This window comes from Cricetulus griseus, chromosome 2 (assembly GCF_003668045.3).
Source record: "Cricetulus griseus strain 17A/GY chromosome 2, alternate assembly CriGri-PICRH-1.0, whole genome shotgun sequence".
NCBI lineage: Eukaryota > Metazoa > Chordata > Mammalia > Rodentia > Cricetidae > Cricetulus > Cricetulus griseus.
The window spans coordinates 300,262,477-300,282,718 of record NC_048595.1 but is presented as its reverse complement, the minus strand read 5'-3'; positions in this window follow the sequence as shown (position 1 = coordinate 300,282,718).

The window sequence follows — 20,242 nt, the reverse complement described above, 5'->3', positions numbered from 1 at the left end:
ATACAGTAGTCTTTGAAAGACACATGCAGCAACAACAGAAAATGATGTAAACCAGCAATGATTTACTTTATTCATATTTCATAAAGCAAAAATATCTGATTGTGCCATAATTATCTGAAAGATGAATATTCAGACATAATGATGTTTGCTTAATTTGTGGGCACCTCCATCAATTCTATTTTGCATAGTCCTTTTTTTTTTCAGGAGGAGGCCAAAAGCACTCACTAAAACAAGCACTAAAGGAGAAAGGATTTTCAGTGTCAGTGAAGTGAAGACACGTCAGCAGCTGTTCCTTCTGTGAATAGTGTCTCACATGAAAGAAAGGATGGATTGAATTCATATCTGAAACTAGACAAGATTTTCCATCTGACCTCATTATGTGTTTCTCTGGAGTGCTTCCCTGGGTTTCTGCCTGAACTGAAAGGTGTTGTGGGGAAACCAAATATAAAACAGCTCAGGGCTGCCATAACTGACTTGTCTTAATAAGATGGGACATTTATTGTTTGTTCCATCCTCTGTTGACTCTCAGTCATTATGATGTTCTGGATGCCTTTGTTAAATCCAGCCCCTAAGTGAAGGCTGATACTAATGAAAGGGTTTGTGCTACATATCTGGGAGGAAAAATGGAGTGGTGTTACAGTGTTTCACCAATTTATATAGAGATTTTCATAGGAAGATTTTTAGAAATTTAACCATTGGAAACATAAATAATTAAACATACAAATTATCACGGTTGTGAGACAATGCCTTTTTTGTAATATTGGTGATCCATTCATGAATGCATTGCTTGAAAAAGATTCATAGCAGTTTTCATTGTTCCTGATCACACTAGAAATTACTCAGAGGCTAGAACATAAAAAAAATTCTTTATGACTTGCCTTGAGATATATAAAAGATTTTCTTTATTATGCCATATAATACATGCATCATGTCCTTCAGTTTTATATTTATAAATGTTTACATTTACATTGTCATACTAATGAATACAGAAACATATCATTGGGTATAGACAAACAAACATTGTTTTACTTTTCAAAATATAATCAATGTACAGAAACTTTTAGTTAAGAAAAATGTATACTATCTTTGGGTTACTATGCAAACTAAATTATCATAATACAAGTGAAGAAATCACTAGCAGTAAACAGTTCAAAAATGTATATGGACAGATGCCTTTATAAAGAGATTTACATTTAGGCACAGTCAATTTATAGTAACATTTATTATTTTGGTAAAATTAGTATCAACAATCTATATGTACATTAATTAAACTAACATGTTTTTATATTTTTAGTAGTTAATATATCACATTTTAAACATTTTCCTGTTATACATTTCAAAAGAGAGTAAATGCCAGTAGAAGTCAGTTAAAAATCTAACTTTGACAAATTTTATAGAGTTACTGTATTCATTCTATCAATATTTTAAGTATGGTCTTTAAAATTTTCTGATGCACAGTAAAACATTTCAATTTATCATTTTTGGAGAATTAGCCTTTTTTAATAGAAGGGGTATGTTGTCTGTGATGCTTTATTTTACAGAAAAAAAGACATTTTCTTCAAATAGCAAGGGCTTATCAAGTGTCTCTATATTCCAAGTACTTTTCTGGTATCACCAACTAGGTTAAGAAGACCTCTCTACACTTAGGAGGCCTTTCATCACACTTAGAACTCACTGAGAGGAAAGAGATGGACAACAAATGAAACATGTCTGCAACAATTTCCCTCCTAATAATTGTGACTTACTCTCCTCCCCTTAGTATGATACCTTTTGAAATTCTAAGACAGGTAATGGAAAAACATGGTTAATTCCTAATTGTGAAACTTGATAAATGCTTTATTTTACAAGCAATGAAAGTTAACATTCAGACATCTTCTCTGGATGTCTTGTTCACCCAATATCATACAATTCTTCACTGTTGGCTTTCCTTCCAATATATATAACCTCAGATGAGGCCAAGAATAATATTAGAAACAAGATAAACATAATGTTGTTCTAAAGTTGTGGTTCTCAACCTTCCTAGTGCTGTGAAATGTTAATGCAGTTCTTCTTGTTGTGGTAACCCTCAACTGTAAAATTATTTTTACTGCATTTCATAACTATAATTTTATAAATGTTATAAGAATCTGTGTTTTCCTATCGTCTTAAGCCATGCCTATGAAAGGGTCATTTGGCACTCCCAAAAGGAACCACAGGTTTAGAACCACTGTTCTAAAGGATATTGTGTTAGTAAAGTTTTCTATTGCTTGGAGGAGACATCATGACCATGGCAAGTCTTATAAAGGAAAAACATTTAATTGAGGTAGCTTACATTTTTGAAGGTTTATGTAGTGTTCGGGCAGACATGGTACTGGAAAGGGAGCTGAGAGTCCTACATCTTGACAGGCAGGCAACAGGAAGTGTGTACTGAATCACTGAATGTGTCTTAAGCATAGGAGACCTGAAAACCCACCCCCACAGTGAACATTCCCTCAAACAAGACCACACCAACTCCAAAAAATCTACACCTCCTAATGGTGTCACTCCCTATGAGCTTACAGGGGCCAGTTACATTGAAACTACAACAGATATATAACAAGTACCTGTGATGACTGCCAAGGATATAACAACAGAAAGACAGGCTTTCACAACCAGAGAAGCACATGGAAACAGGATAGCATGGACTGTGGTGATTCAGGTGACATCTCTAACACAAGGAACTTAAAGGGCAGTCAAGTAAAATACAAATAGTGTCTAGAATTAAATTTAAGTAAACCTCATTTATTCTCTTAAATTCCAATAGATTTTTTAAAATATTAGGAATAAATCAATTTAATCAAGGAAAAAAATGAAGCAAAGTTGGCATTCTATGTAATCAATTGTCACATAGTAAGTATGCTTCTGAAGATGGTCAGATACCAGTCCACAAGTAAGAGTCTGGAAATAATATAAACCAGTGTGTTACAAACATTCTCTGTAGAAGATAAAAAGCTTTCCTTTTAAGTTTTAAACATTTACTTTTGTATAGTGTGTGTGTGTGTGTGTGTGTGTGTGTGTGTGTGTGTGTGTGTGTGTGTGTGCTCACACTTGTAAGGTCCAGTCCTTTACCTACAACAGGTAGTTGAAGAGGACTGATCTCAGGTTGTTAGCCTCAATAGAAAGTACATTTACCCATTGATTGGTCTTGCCAGCCAGATCATGAGTAGCTTTTGAGAAGTCAGTTTGACTCAGAGATGAAACATACAAATAGACAAGTCCTAAGCACAAATAAACATTAGTATATAGGATTTATGTAATATTTCATTTCACAAGAAGGAGCTAGATCTTAAGACAAATCAAAACACAGTAATTTGGATAAGTATATATTGTTATAAATAAGTTCAGGCTCACAAAGAGATGACCACTCTCACTGAAGCTTCTGGACAAGCAAGCTTGACTCTTGATCAAGAGGGCATGTTAGAAGGAAAGAACACACAAAGACAGGAAGCGCATTTGGTTTTTAGTCTAATTCGGGAAGTGATCATGTCTTTTCCCCATTAGCTGAGGTTCAAACTTAGTCTTATTGAATTGGCTTGTGGAAAAAGAATTGGTGCACAGTAAATGAAGTAAGACGGGGAGCTGTCCATGCTCCAGGGAGAAAACACTGCTTCTTACCATCAAATGCCTAGAATGCAGTGCAGGGTGCAATGTAGATTTTAATGGTGTATGTGTGACTAAAACCTTTTCCCAAATGCCTTACATGGTGAGAAGATAAAAAGGTTTTAATTCTTTATCTTAAACACAAGTTTTACATTATCTGAGAGAGCAAATTCATAGTTTTATATTTCTTATAATATCAAATTTTAATGGCATATGAATCACAGGTTATTTTTTAAAACAGATCCTGAACCAATGGATATGGTGTGAAATGAAAGTGGGCACTGATATCCAGGGATGACCTTCCAGGTCATGAGAATATGCATAAGCAAGAAGCGTCTGGCCAAAAGTGGAACAATTCTTCTGTTTAAATTCACAGAGGAAATCTTGTCATTATAGCACAACATTGCTACCAATGTCAAGTTCTACAGAGGTACCTGGATTTGTCTTTGAAGCCTGTGAAAACTACGGTTGTGGGAGATTTGTTTGCTCTGTGCTTCAAAAGTGTCAATAAACTGGACTTTGATTCAGAGGACACAGTACATGCTCTGCTGACCAGAATAAACCATAGAGTTTTTTGGCCGACTCAGGTGGGGAGAGAGGGACACAGGGAGGAAGAGGAGGATCTTAGGACTTTCATGGGATTTTGTGGAGCTTGGAAATGAAGAGAGGAGGGTCAGCTGAGCTTCTCTCCATTGCTTTTTGGATCTACCAGGTTCATGCCCTAATATCTGACTGCTGAGTTTTTATTAACAAAATAAGTTAGATAATCATTATATAGAGTTCCATCCATTGCAAATCCTTCAGCATCTTTGGATCTTACTCTTATTTATACTCACCGGAGACATGAGGATACCACAACCAGCCAACTGCTCCAGTATAAGCTTTTCTTGTCCCACAATATAACCACTCATTTGAAAAATGCATGTGTATCAACTGGAGATGTTCTTATGGCTTTACACTTGAGGAGAACTCATGTAAAGGATAGTCTCATGCAGTAAGAGATTGTCAATTACATCTTTTTAAAAATAGAAAAGGGGATGTTTTGGAGTATACAAATTCATACTTTTATTTTCTTGGGTAAACACATCCCCAGTCTGATTTTAAAAATGAGTTTCATGTTTTATGGTTCCTATAACTTGAGAGGTGGAAGCCAAAGAACATGAGTTTTCAGTTGTGTCATATGGCCCTCTCAAACACAAAAAAACAAAACAGATGTAGATGAACTTTGCATTGATTCCTTTCATATGTCCATATAATTCTTTAACAACATTTGGCATTCCATTTGATTTTCTACAACCCCAAACTGAGATTTCCTGAATTAAAAGCCTCTTTCCTCTATTGCTGACAATCTCTCACACCATGGCATTTCCAGTTGCCCTTACTGTTCTCAAGGTTAGCAAAGCTGTTAATGGTATGATCTTTGATTTCTTCTTACCTTGATAATATGGATAACGGTTTTTCAAATTAATTTTGGCCTTCCTCATTCCAACTAGTTATGAAATCTCTTCACAGCAATAGAAACCTAAATAAGATATTGCTGGAAGACATGTCTGTATGGATGTTCCCTTAGTATTTTATCCTATATTCAAAGAAAAATTCACAATATTTCCCACCAGATAAATTTTACATATCACGTTATCTACTTTCCTACATAGCCATGTAGATAAACACATGGTAACCCTGTCATTAATTTCTTGCATTCAAGGTGAATGTGGTAGTCATGTTGAATATACAATCCCAAAGTTACTACCATCTACTTTTAATATTGTGACATGGCTAAGAGTGCTTTTTGGTTACAATGATATTGTTGACGTTCACTCAGTTATAGAACACATTGAATAAAATAAACATCTATTCATCATGGCCTGTGTATTCTACCAGGTGATGGACAATCAGCAAAGAAACAGATTAATAATTGGGAAACAATCAAGGAATGATGACTCCATTAGGTTTATAAGGAAGGAAAAGGGAAAGAAGACAAATGATAGATTGTTTCTTAGTCAGGAACCAAGAGGACACTCTAGCTCCTTTCTGTGAAGAGCTTAGTTATGCAAATGTCCAGGGATCAAACCATAAGAAACAAAAGCCTCAGAGGTGCAAACCACTGTGTACTTAGGAGAGGGAGCTAGCTGTGTGGTCTAAAATCAATACAGAAAATAAAATATCCTTGATATTACTAGAAAGGAAAAGAGAATGAGATGAAACAAACTGTTGAAATTTAAGTATGGTACTCAATTTCTTTGGTTTTCACATTTCAATAACATTATTTTAGTTCACTTTAAAATTTATTTAATTCTTGTGTTGAGATTCTGTATAAAATGTGAATTCTAACCAAATATATGCATATATTGTATAAAATTCACCACTTGTAAGTTATACTCAGGTTTTAGATTTGAAGAAAACTAATGCTTATGTTAACTTTATGAAATTCAGGCAATTTTGTAGAGAAATGTACATCTAAAGATATTTCAAAAACTTTTGAAAGACATATTTTCATTTACTATGACAGCATTAGAATTCTCCATGAAAAACTTAGGAATTTTAGTCTAACACTATGAAAATTAGCTTAAAAAATGCAAGCTATGAGAGCAGAGAGATGAGTTCAATGTAACAATTTACACATGGCACTTATACTATTAGTGATTTAATATGAAACATATGTTTTAAAATTAACACAGCCCAAAACAAAATAGCCCTGAAAGTTGCTAATACCTAAAACAACAAATACATTTAAGAGTTTCTTAGTATTGACCTCCAAAAATCTTGCTTTGCTGTTTCTTCAAATGCTTTATCCTCTAGTTTTAACAGTTCATACTGAGTGCTAAACTTCCCAACAGGCAGAAGTGCACTCTGTCCTGAAAATACCTTTTTTGAAAGCCACTTTTGTTTGTTTGATTGTTTGTTTGTTTTGGCTGTTGTAATTTTGCTACTTTTGATCTTTATTCTTGAAATCACATCTAGAAGACTGTGTGCTCAATTTCTGTGGATGTAGGGTGAATTAAGGACAGAATGGCAGAGCTGGTTTATAGAGCTCCTACTTCTGAATACTTTAGTAAACTGCTAAACTCTGTTCTAACCAGAGGTCTTTATTTACAGATGCCCTTATTTGCAGTCTTCCTGCAGAGACAGGTACCTTCTTTGCTTCTATTACTCCCCACTAGATTAAATTACTTTCATCACAGTTCTGTTACACCTTCAGTGGAGACTAGAGCTGGATAGCAAGACAACATTGGTAGGGAGTGAATGGTTATCAAGACGAAGTTTATGTTCTGTGTTAAGAATTAATTTAGCTGAATTGGTGCAGTGAAAGTGGTAAACACAATCCCCTCACTGTGGTTTGTCTGGGTATGTTATATCACACTGGATTGCTTTGTCAATAATCTGCCTGGCCTGCAAGCTAAAAATCTAAGATTGCGAGAATGACTGACAGGCTGGAGATAGCTGATAATTCTAAGGAATTGAAGGTGTAAAGTCTTTAAGGACCGTGTCTACAGTATAAATGCCAGGGTATCTCCACATCACTCTGTACTTACAAAGGCAACAGCATTGTTAATGGCAGGCTGTCTGTCCATCAACTCTGCTACCAGAGGATTTATCCCTCTTTCACTCCTTATCTTTCTTTGCTGTGTTTATTTTGAAACCAGCTGCAGAATAAATTGCCTCTTGTCTTCACCTCCTACACTGAGTACAATGATATGTTCTGTAAGCTTAGAATCATGGTGTTTTTCAAGCATTTCTTTTTCAGAACACTGGCTTCTAATTTTGTTTGTTTATGAATATGTATTGTTTTCTGTTCTGCTTTGGGGGCTTTTAGTAAAACACTAAAAATGACTCTTCCTAACTTATTGAAAGCTCAGGGTCTAGCTGAAAGTGTTTGTGTTACTGTGTAGAGAAGAAATAAACAGTACTGGGGGGATTATGTTCTTAATGTTTTGAGTGATGAAGTTTACATGTTTCATTTGAAACATATATCTAAAATTAATACACAGCCATTTAATTACAGAATAAATGTGTTCTTATTTAAAAACTGGAAATTTAGTAAAGTTTATATTCCTGTGTTTTATGGACATCTGCTTTTTTATAATTTATGATGTACAGAAAACAAAATGTCCATGGCTGGGTAGATTAAGATCAATACGGTATTGACATATTCCTTGGGCCACCAACAACCTTCCAAATAAAAACATAGAAACTTATTAATTATTAAAGCTCAGCCTTAGCTTATGCTTGTCTCACTACCTCTTATAATTTAACATGTGTCTATGGTTGGAACTTTTTACCTTTCTTTCATTTTGTATGTCCTACTTTCTTGCTTCCTCGTTTTTCTGGCTGGCTGCCAAAGTCTCCATGTTGTCTCCTTTTCTTTCTTCTCTAAGCTTCAATATGTCCTCCTACTTTCTCTCCCTGCCCAAAAGTCCTCCCTCTATGTATAGCTTTTTATTAAACCAATAAGATGCCTTGAGAAATAGGGTAAAACAGCAACCCAAATTTACATAATTAAACAAATTCAACGTGTCTTTGCATAGTTAAGCAAATATTCAGCAACATAAACAAATGCAACAATCTTTACTTTGTTACACAAAATATTCCGCAAAACAGTATTAGAGAATATGAAAAAATTAAAGTTCTGCATTGACCCAAACTCTTATAGACTGATGGATATGAAGTTTGATATAACTATTTTGGAACATTTTGGTTGAATTTACTAGCAATGCTGCCCATATTTTCTGAACCAACAATGTCTTTCCTGAATATATCCAGGTAGAATTAACCAAAATGAAGACAAAAAATACATGGTTTTAAAATCCAAAATGTTTGTTAAATATTGATAGTCAAATGCATTAGCTCTTCTTTTTATATGAAATGAAAGAACTAAGTCCTTGATGAGCATAGGATTAGGTATAAAACTTACATTATTGATCAAATTTAATCAATAATGGTAAAAGTAACTGAATTAAACCAATGTTTGTGACACATCACTAAATATCTCATATGTAATGTTGAAACAATGGTGAACATATACATTTAGGTGTGTTTTGTCTCCCAGTGGTTCATGCTTGATCCCCACTGTGGTGATGCTGAGAGGTGTTGGGACCTTTAAGAATTGTGGCATATTGGAAGGCCCTTGGCTCCTCAGGGTATTCCTTTGGAAGAAATTAAGGTAATACTTTTAGAATCCAGAGTTATCTCTCACACGAATTGTTATAAAAAGAACAACTTGTTCACACTTCACACTTTTTCTGACATCCTGTCTCACAGGTGGTGGCTCCCTCTTACATATACATATGCTTTCTTGATGATGCTATCTGCCAAGAGTTCCTCAGAGCTGAGAAATTTTGGAGACAAGACCTTCAGCCTCCAGAACTATATGCTAAAGAAAGTTTTTTTTTTCCCTAAGTGTCACAGACAGTGGTACATCAATATGAAATCTTACCAGTACAAATATGGAATAAGTTGGTTTGCATAATTTCAAATAGAGTCATAACTAAGACCAGATTTGGCACTTCGGTTTCAAGTAATCCATGAGGAAACTAGGTAACCTGTTTTTGCTATGTGTAGCTGTCAGTTCCATACAAGGTTTATCTGTTAGATTCTCTTTTCTTACTTTGTATGTATTTATTGGGATGGGGGTGCCAAAGAGCATTTCTTGAATTCAGAGGACAGGTTGCCGGGTCAAGCTCTCCTTCTACCATTTGGAACCAGGGAACTGAACTGAACTCACAAGTTTAGGCTAGGCAGAAACTGCTTTTACCTACCGGGTCATCTCAGTGTCCCAGTTGGATACTTTTTAAATAAATGTGTAATTACTAGATATATTAGATGTATCCCTATATGGCTTACAAAGTTATATTTCCATATGTTGGGCAATATTGTAAATGATAAATATATCAAATATCTGACAATCTTAGAATGAGAATGTTGAAAATCATTTCTTTCTGTTTTATATAAATATGCAACTACCATAATCTGTATTTACCTTATTGTATAGTAAACACTAGAAATTTTTTTCCTTTTGTAGACATAACTTATAGCTTAGTATTAACTAATCTTACCTTATTCCATTCCCTACCTGTCTACTCTATCTATCCAATTAATCAATATTATAAACATCTTTTATTTGTGATTTTTCTGCTTCTGTGTTGATAGTTCATAAATATTAAATAATAAAAAGACAAACAACATTTTATATAGTGTTTGTAACTTCATCCTAAATTAACACTACCACATACTTCCAGTATTCTTTCTAGATAGTGTTTCTGGATTCTTTTAAAAGGGAGAACGAATTAAGAAGAAAGTAAATATGGTGGATTTAATGAGAAATATTTTTCATAGTTTTGGACATTTGGACAATTGTTACATAGTTGGCAGTGCTATTTGGGGAGGTTTGTGTGATATGGCCTTGGTGGGATCATTTCCTTAGGAATCTGCTTAGGGTTTAAAATCCTCTGTACTGAATAGTTTTATGACAATTTGATACAAGCTAAAGTCATCTGAAAAGTGGGAATCTCTCAGATGGAAATGTTTCCATAAGATCTGGTTGTAGGCAGGCCTGTAAGACATTTTCTTAATAGTAAATAATGGGGGGAAGGCTCAATCCACAGTGGGCAAGGCCATCCCTGGGCTAGTGGTCTTGTGTACTATAAGAAAGTAGGGTGAGCAAGCCACGGGGAGCAAGCTATTAAGCAGCCTTGCAACAGTCTTTGCAACAGCAGCTCCACAATCTTTGCAACAGCTTTGGCCTCCAGGTCCCTGCCCTGTTTTGTTTCCTATCCTGGCTTCCTTCCATTATAGACTATAGTGTGGAACTGTAAGGTAAATGAACCCTTTCCTTCCAACTTACCTTTTGATCTTGGTTTGTCATCACAGAAAACCCTAACTAAGACAGCTTCCTACCACTTCCAGTTCAGTTTCTCTGTGCTGTTTTTGGTTTTGGAGAAGTAAGCTTTCAGTTTTTTGTTCATAGCACTATGACTTCAGCTTGCTGCTATGCCTTGATGCCATGATAGACTCTAATTCTTCCAGAACTGTAAGTCCGAATAAACTATTCTTTCTATAAGTTTTTTTGGCCATGGAAATTCATCACAACAACAATAAAGAAACTAACAATGAGAATGTTCTTTATATATGTATGAAGATTAATAAAATGTGTCATGTAACAAATTGATCTGAATGTGGCCAAGGCTGACCTTGAGTTTATTATCTTCATTGCTTTTACTTTGCTAACACTGGGATTGGAAGTGGGAGCTAGCATGCCTGACTAGTATGAAACTTGACTGTGTTTTCTTTTTCTTGTTCTTTGTTTTTTCTTTTGTGTGTGTGTGTGTGTGTGTGTGTGTGTGTGTGTGTGTGTTCTTCAATAAACATAGGCTAAACAAGAACTATTCTGATGATTTATCTCTATCTGTATACAAATTTCATTTTATTGATGAAATTTACTTAAGATAATTCAAACCTTTGTTTTCCTATGACTATTTTAGTAATAGTAACTAATTCTACCTTAACACTATATCAGCCATACTTATTTTATACACTTAGTGTCTTATCATTTGACAGTGTCGTAAGGTCTGATTAAATGACAGTTTTTAGAAAAGAAATCTGAAAAGTATGACTTCCATATATGTAACCATTCAAGTGGCAGGAAGCTAATATATTTTTCCATATGTAGGTTTACCTTTTGTGGTGTAATTTACCAAATCTTATTGACCTTATTCTCAATTAACTCACAAATATTTTGGTCGGATATGGCTACAGACTGAGCACTATGAGACAATTTCTTTTCCTTAACCTTCAAAAACTGTAGAATTTCTTGAGCAGCTGCCACAACTTTGGCCAATAATTTCAAAGTATTAGTTCAGGAAGTCACAACCTGGTAATTGTAGTCTACATTATTATGAATAAATTAATAAATAAGATAGTTCAACAGGATTCACCTGCCACAGAAACCTGGTGACCTAAGTTTAATCCTTAGATCCATCTAAAGGTGGGAGGAAATAACTCCACCGATTTGTCCTCTGATTTCCCCAATTGCACTGTGAAGCAACTGTGACCAGATATACCCAATAGAATTCAACCTGTGTGACTCAGATACATTGATTGTACCCCTTTGTCTATGAGGCTTTTCATTCTTATGGAAATTAAGAAGACTTTTCCATGTCTTATAGAAAAAAAGTTTTAAGACAAAAACCACCAATTGCTGAATATGTTTGTTTTTTTCTTCCTGTGTGCTGTAGATATATTGTTCAAGTCACACAGCCAAACAAAAGTCATTGTGTGGAAGAACCAAAATGGAAAGTGATGTGATCCATTATGAAGAATTACTATTAAATAACACATCAACCTATCGTGTGGATTAAATGAAAGAATGCATAGAAAGTCTATCATGTGACTGATTTATATAGATATTCAGCAAATATTAGCTTCCTTAAAATTTAATAGTGGCAACCCATGATTATACATTTCACTCTTAATCTTACTTAGGAAATATTTTATTTATAAGCTTGTTTTTATCAAGCTCCCACTCTGACTAAAGATTTGGTACTGGGTTGCAGCTCTGAAAGCAATTACAGTTTCACCACAATACTGATATGAAGACAGACATTTTACTCAAAATCTTTCTAAGCTATAGATAAAAGAATCTATGATGCATGCCATATTACAGAAACTTAAATTTCTTGTTATAATTTTCTATTCTGATTTTCTGTTTCTTTCTATCTTGTCATCCTTTATATCTTCCAACAAGCAAGCCTTCAGAATCCATTCTTCTTCACAGACAATTCAGCACTCATCCTCACCAAAATCACTTACTCAAGAAACCAAAAGTCTGATGAGAGGCTTGACAGATGAAGCCGTCTTCCCCTCTCAGTGACACCTCTAATCTGTTCCTCCAAGCTGCTCAGAGAATCTAGTTGAAATTCATGACATTCAACTCGAGGTTTGAAAAATACACACAAACAATTAAATAGTAAGGATTCGACTGATTAATACTATTCTGTCAGTGTAAAATACAAACACCACAATAGCAGTATCAAAGTTGGGTCTCTGGATCTGACACTTTCATAAACAGATTAACAAGATTAGCAAGAACACATCTGCAGTGTGATTCCCAAACACAATGTAGGAAGCACCTATGAATGTCAGCAGCAGAAGTTGCTACTCAGGCAGAATAAACCCAGCCACATGTGTCAATTGATAACACAGTACTTTCCTGAAACCTTCTAGTTATCTGAAGGTTTTCTTTTATTATCCCATTTCCCACTCTCTAGAACATAAAGTGATTACCTCTCCTGTCCACTAACTCTGTGGGCCTTCCTGCTGCTGCTGTCATAGAATCTGGTTCAGTTTCCACTCTCACATCTGCTATTACCAACACAATGAAACACACCATTTATCTTGACAGTCAGTAAACATACCTGGGGAAGTACTCCTTGTGCAACTGCTGTTTGTCTTTTGGATTATCTAAAAGATCAAGGTTTAAATCATCCTTTGATACTGAACATAGGTCTTTTCTTCTACAAGCAAGCTTTAGAATACACATTTTCATTTTAGGTGAGGAAAACGTCACTGCACTGGGAGTAAGAAGGATGTAAGTTTACATGTAAATGTTTTGAAACTTCATATTTTTAAGTCATAAGGATATAAAGGACAATACTTTTCATGAGATTCTTTAAAAATAGTTGGTACATGTTGTGAATGAGAAATACATAGGATCCATTGAACCAAATCTTCTGTCATTCAAATACCTCTGTTTTTTCTTAAGAAAATATGGGTTGTTCTGTTAATTGTCTACTGTGGCTATTCACCAGTTTCTTAACATAGGCACTTACTGGTATGAACTTTCCTCTTAGCACTTCTTTCAGAGTGTCCCCTAAGTTTGGGTATGTTGTGCCTCCATTTTCATTGAGTTCTAGGAAGTCTTTGATTTCTATCTTTATTTTTCCTTTACCCAGGAGTGATGCAGTTGAGCATTGTTCAATTTCCATGATTTTGTGGGTTTTCTGCAATTTGTGTTGTTGTTGAATTCTAATTTTAAGCCATGGTGGTCTGATAAGATACAGGGGGTTTTTCCAATTTTTTTTATCTGTTGAGGTTTGCTTTATTGCTGAGTATTTGGTTGATTTTAGAGAAGGTTCTATGTGGTGCTGAGAAGAAGATATATTATTTTGTGTTTGGATGGAATGTTCTATAGATGTCTGTTAAACCCAATTGGGTCATAACTTCTATTAGTTCCTTTGTTCCTTAAGTTTCTATCTGGTAGTCCTGCCCAGTGGTGAGAGTGGGGCTTCTTCACCTTCTATATCTATTATTCTTAGGTTTTGTCTTTTCACAGTGTCCCATATTTCCTGGATATTTTGTGTTAAGGATTTGTTGGATTTAATATTTTATTTGGTCAATGAATCTATTTCCTCTAGTTCATCTTCAGCACAAGATTTCTTCCATCTCTTGTATTCTATTGGTTATGCTTGCATCTGTGGTTCCTGATTGTTTACTCAGCTTAGCTTTTCCATTTCCAGCATTCCCTCAGTTTGTGTTTTCTTTATTGTCTCTATATCAGTCTTCGGGTCTTGAACTGTTTGAACTGTTTCTTTCATCTGTCTGATTGGGTTTTTTTTTTTTTTGGCTTTCTTTAAGAGATTTCTTGCATTTTTTTGGTTTGTTTTTTCTTCCATTTTTTAAGGGATTTTCTCATATCCTCTTTGAGGGCTTCTATCATTTTCATGAAATTGTTTTTGTAGTCATTCTCTTCTGTTTCATCTGTGTTGGGATGTTCAGGTCTTGCTGGTGTAGAGTCCCTAGACTCTGGTTGTGTCATATAAGTCTTTATGTTGTTGAATGTGTCTTTATACTGCCGTGTTCCCATCTCTTCTTCCAGTGGTATAGGTGGGGTCTCTCCCTCTCCTCTCTACCAAAGGGTAGAGGGGCAAGGCAGGAGATCATGCTGGCTGCTTAGTTCTTCCTCCAGGTCCCTCAGGAGGATTTGGTGGCTGTAAGGGTTTGGAAGCAGAAGGCCAAGGGGCTTTAAGCAGGAGAGGTGGGCTAGAAGAGGCCTTGGTACTCACCTCTCCACTGGAGGGTAGAGGGGCAAGGCAGGAATGGCCTCTGGCAGTAGAACCAGGATGTATCCCTAGGGCACAAATGGACTTTGGGGGCCCATTTCCCATGGAGGAATACTCTCTTAGCTTAGATACACAGAGGAGGACCTAGGTCCTGCCCCAAATGACTTAACAGAGTTCAGTCATCCCTCATGGAAGGGCCTCACCCTCCCTGGGGAATGGACAGGGAAGGGATGGGTGGGTCAGTGGGGTTATGGAAGGATGGGAAGGAGAAGGAACTGGGATTGACATGTAAAATAAGATTGTTTCTAATTTAAATAAAGTCTTTAAAAAATTAAAAAAGAAAATATGGGTTGCATGATGTATAACTTTCAATCACTAGCACCTATGCTGCCAAAAACTATTTTTTTAAAATATGAAAAACAAAGGTTTTAATATTCATGAGGATTACTTGATACTTTCTGGGTAAAGAAGTAACTATAATTTGAGTAAATCAAGTTTTGTGATGGAAGGGAATTATATAGTAATAAACTACTTTATTACTTTAGAGTTTTAAATAATATCAAAGATTACAATTTTCAAAGTTAGATTAAGTGCATTTTTTATTCTGATATGGTTTTGAGTCTGTGGGTGCCAGAGAGGAGAATGTGATGACTTGTATGAGATGTCCTTCATAGTCTCAGGCATTTGAACACTTGATTAGCATTACTATTGTTTGTAATCTGTACTGAAAATCACACTGTAGAAAAGCATGCAGGCTTATGCCTTTGAGCCATAGCAAAATCCTGGGGACCTGAAAATGATTCTGGCTTAAAAAGTACCCAAAACACCCAAAGGTTTGGATATATAGAATGGATAGAGATGTTTTATTTTATTTTATTTTATTAGTTCTAGTTAGGGAACAAGCTTATTTCAAGTCCTTTCTCCTTCTCCCTCCCCTCACCCCCAACCCTCCTCCCCCACCCCCAGCCCACCCCCCACCCCATCCACCCACCACTCCCCAGGCAGGGTAGGGCCCTCAACGGGGGCTCTGCAAAGTCCACCAAATCTTCCTGTGCTGGTCCTGGGCCCTTCCCCATGTGTCCAGGGCCAGAGTGTAACCCTTCACGTGGGATGGGCTCTCAAAGTCCCTTCTTGCACCAGGGAAAAATACTAATCCACCACCAGAGGCTCCCTGGAGTGCAGAGGCCTCCTTATTGACATCCATGTTCAGGGGTCTGGGTCAGTCTTGTACTGGCCTCCCTGACTTTAGAATGAGTACTTAGCTCGCACTTAAAAGATAAACTAAGGAAATTTAAAAATTTGAGCGTGTGACAATGATAATAGTATCAGTATTTAACTAAGGCTAGATTAATACGTTATCAGAACTCCATTGGTGAATGTTAAAATTCTGAACTTTTGAAGTCTTAGTTTAACAATAGCATAGAGAAGGAACAAGTCTGAGACATTTTTCATATACCCTAAAGCACTTCCTTAGTTCCTTATGACTTGAATTTACATACCTTAAAACACTTTACCTTAAATTACCTTCTTAGACCCTCATAACTTACATAAACTTTAAACCTTTTCTTTTCATCCAATCATTTACCATGAGACACAGATGGTTGATTACTGAGAGCAGTCATTGCAAAGCAAGTTCTTTTAAATAAAGAAATAGTGAAAGTTACATTGAAACCTGTTATCTCTTTCAGTGTGAAGTCTGCCAGCAAGAGAAACTGTGCTTGTATTTACTTTTCTAGGGAGGAGACATGGTATCTCTAGAAAGGTAAGAACTTATTTTTACAAAAAAAAATAACTGACCAGCAGATGTAGCCTTGGAGGGGAAGGAGCTGTTTTGCTTGCTGCTGTTAGCATAAAGCTACAATTAGCCATCAATACTATCAGAGATCTGAGGATAACTTATAGTAGGAAGTGTAATGAAAAGGCCTTGGAATCAACTAAAGTGACAGAGACTTACTGCTACTCTAGGCTCCTGTAGTCTTCATAGCTTCATTATAAGTCAGAGGTCATAGGTCTTCAGCTACCACACAGGACAACATTGGATTTTCAGCTGCTATATGGGACAGCATAAGCTATTGGCTGCCAGACTCAGAAGGTCTGAGAGATTTTCCTATGGAAGAAGAATTTGGGAGAACTGATTCACCCTGAGAAGGCAGAAGAGGACAGTTAACACAACAGTGTTCAGAGTTTGGTCAGAGGCCTGGAGACAGGTGAGGCATGGAACAATTTTTCCCAGTGGTTCCCAGAAGGAGTTGCCTGTGCTCATTGTCTTCTTTGGAGACCTTAGGGCCACTGCTAGGAGCTGGTATTTCTGTCCATCATGGAAAACTGTTTTCAGTAAACAGTTTAAATGCCATATTCATCAGATTTCTGAAGTGTTTGAGGAACATTATCTATTAAGTTTAATTGATTTTAAACAAAATTTACTTGTTTTTGTTACTTTAGGCTTAACCTCAAAAACATATATAGGAGGCTTCATAAAGCTTGTCACTGTTAATGAATTACATTTGTACTTAGCATGATGGTGAGCGTTGTTCTGGATACATTAAAGAATTTGATCATTTATGAGATGACTGATCATCAATTTTCATGTCTTGATTATCTTTAACAACAGGTTACAAAAAGTTGATAGCAAGCCAGGCAGTTGTGTTGCACCCTGTAAGTTCCAGCACTCAGGAGGCAGAGGAAGGCAGGTCCTGTGAGTTTGAGGCCAGCCTGGTCTACCAAGCTTCATAGAGAAACCCTGTTTCAAAAACACAAACAAACAAACAAAGCAAACAAAAAGTTGATGGCTTATATAAGATTACTATCTAGAGAGGCTACCTTAAATGCCCATATCCAATAGATAATGAGATTGATGACTACCTTATATGCCATCCTAGAGTCTTCATCCAGTAGCTGATGGAAGCAGAAGCAGACACCCACAGCTAAATACTGAGCTTTTCTCCTGGAATTCAGTTGCAGAAAGGGAAGAGTGATGAGCAAAGCGGTCAAGACCAGACTGGAGAAACCCACAGAAACAGCTGATCTGAACAAGGTGGAACTCTTGGACCCCAGACTGATAGCTGAGAAACCAGCATAGGATGACTAATACAGACCCCCTGAACGTGAGTGTCAGTCAGAAGGCCTGAGCAATCTATGGGGCCTCTGGTAGTGGATCAGTATTTATCCCTATTATCAGAATGGACTTTGGGAGCCCATTCCACATAGAGGGATACTCTCTCAGCCTAGAAATACAGGGCAGGGACTAGGCCCTCCTCCAAATGATATGACAGACTTTTAAGATCCCCCATGGAAGTCCTTGCCCACCCTGGGGAGCAGAAAGGGGATGGGATAGGGGGTCGGTGGGGGCAAGGGCAGAATGGAGGGAGAGGGAATTTGGTTTGACATGTAAAACAAGTTTGTTTCTAATTTAAATTAAAAAGGGAAAAAAGAGATTACGATCTTACAACTTCATCCCTGTTACATTTGATACTTAAAATTTGAGTTGAAGATGTACTTCAAGATCCCTTATCATCAAAATAAAACTTTCAACCATAAATGCAGTCCATGCTAGAATCCAGGAACTTTTCTGTTCTAATCCTTTCATGGTGAACCATTACAGACTATCACAATATCTTGGATGACTCAGTTTACCCAAAGCTTAACAAAGTTAGCAAAAACAGTCCCAGTCAGTTACTGTTAACACTGGGAACTTACATAAATTCTCCTGTATTGCCTTGCATTTATTTGAACTACAGTTGAAATAGTCAACTTATCTGTTAAAAGACAGAATTGGTTATAACACTGTATAGTGTATACAATGTACTAAACTGTTGGGAGAAAAATGTTAAGTCACTTTACACATTTTAGTGAAGGGACTGTGAAGATGATTCACTGGATGAAGCTCTCACCACAGAAGTACAAGGACAGGGGGTTTGAATACCCAGTATCCACCTAAGTGCTTGGAAGAAATGGAGACCCACCCGTTCCTACAGTACTTGGAAGGTTAATATAGAGATCCTTAGAGAAGGTAGTGACTTATACTAGCTCATTTCAACTGGGAGACCTTGCCTCAATAAATATGATAAAATATAAAGAGAAAGACTCCAACAGGCTTCACACACATGCACACGTACTCCCATGCACATATGGTTGTTGGTGCCTACATGAATGAGCTACATAAATGATCATTCACACATGTACACCACACACATACACATGTAAAAAAATAATTTAATTTAAAAGTATCTGAAGAGATATGTCGTGATCATAAATTAATTCCTCTGAGACTTTCTTTCAGAAGATTAATGTAATATTATAGTGTTTATTCTGAAGCTGCAATCCATAAGAAATACATATAATATATTCATATCAAAATGCACTGACTTGTTTTCACTTTACATGTTTTTTCAAAAGTTCATGCTTGTGTTTTGTTTTAGATGTTTGCATGTGCATCAAATGTGTACCTGGTGCCCAGAGAGCTCAGAAGAGGATGATGGGTTCCCTGAAGCTACAATTTATGGATGGTTATGAGCTATGATGTAGGTGCTGGAACTGAAACTGTGCCCTCTGCAAGAGCAACTAGAGTTTTTAACTGCTGCTCTCCAGACCCCATTAACCTACATTTTAACTTCATGGAAAGTCTTCTCAGTTACTTCTGAAGTACCATGTCTACCTGGGTACTGCCATGTTTCCTGAAATGACAATAATGGATTAAACCCTTGAACTGTAAGCCAACTATAATTAAATGTTTTCCTTTAGAAAAGCCGACTTGGTCATAGTGTTTTTAACATCATTTAAATCCTAAGATATTAATTTTTATGTCACTAAAAATGTGTTAGTGTGTTCCATGCCCTTCCCATAAAAGGGCTGAGTTGTGATCTGTATATTTAATTAGTATTTCACTAAGAAACATTTTTCTTGTTTTATAATCATTCATGGTGATTTTCTACTATCTTTTGAGAATCATAATGGTTCATTTCATTCTTTAGTGTTACAGTGTTTCCTAAATGATTTGTTACAGGACTTTACACACCATTGTTTTAATATTTCTTTGAAGTTTCATATAAATTTACTTTCTCTTGTTTACTTTTGTTACATTTTTATTATTAACTTATTCTTCCCTCACATATGTGGGTGTGGGTGTACTTGTGTGAGTGGGTGTGTAAGTGTGTGTGTGTGTGTGTGTGTGTGTGTTTACCACAGACTGCACTAGTAAGAGTCAATTTTTACCTACTATTTTGTGCCCTGGAGATAAATGCCTAAGTGTCAGCTTTGGGATCAACAGCCTTTATTCATAGAGCCATCTTACCAGCTTGGCTCATTTTAAACTTTTAATGTGACATAGTTGTCATGGTTATTAATATATCAAGCTAGAAATATTTTCCAAAATTTTCTTTCTCATGATTCTAGATTTAAGTTAGTTGTAAAAAGAATGAGCATGAACTAGGAGAGAAACAGCCACATTTTTGGTGTAGAATATCATCCATTCTTTTATCCCTCACTTGTTATTGATCTGTATTCTTACTTTGATGCAGTTTCCAAAAATTCCACGCCAATGAGTCGACATGATTTTATTAAGGGCTACAAGA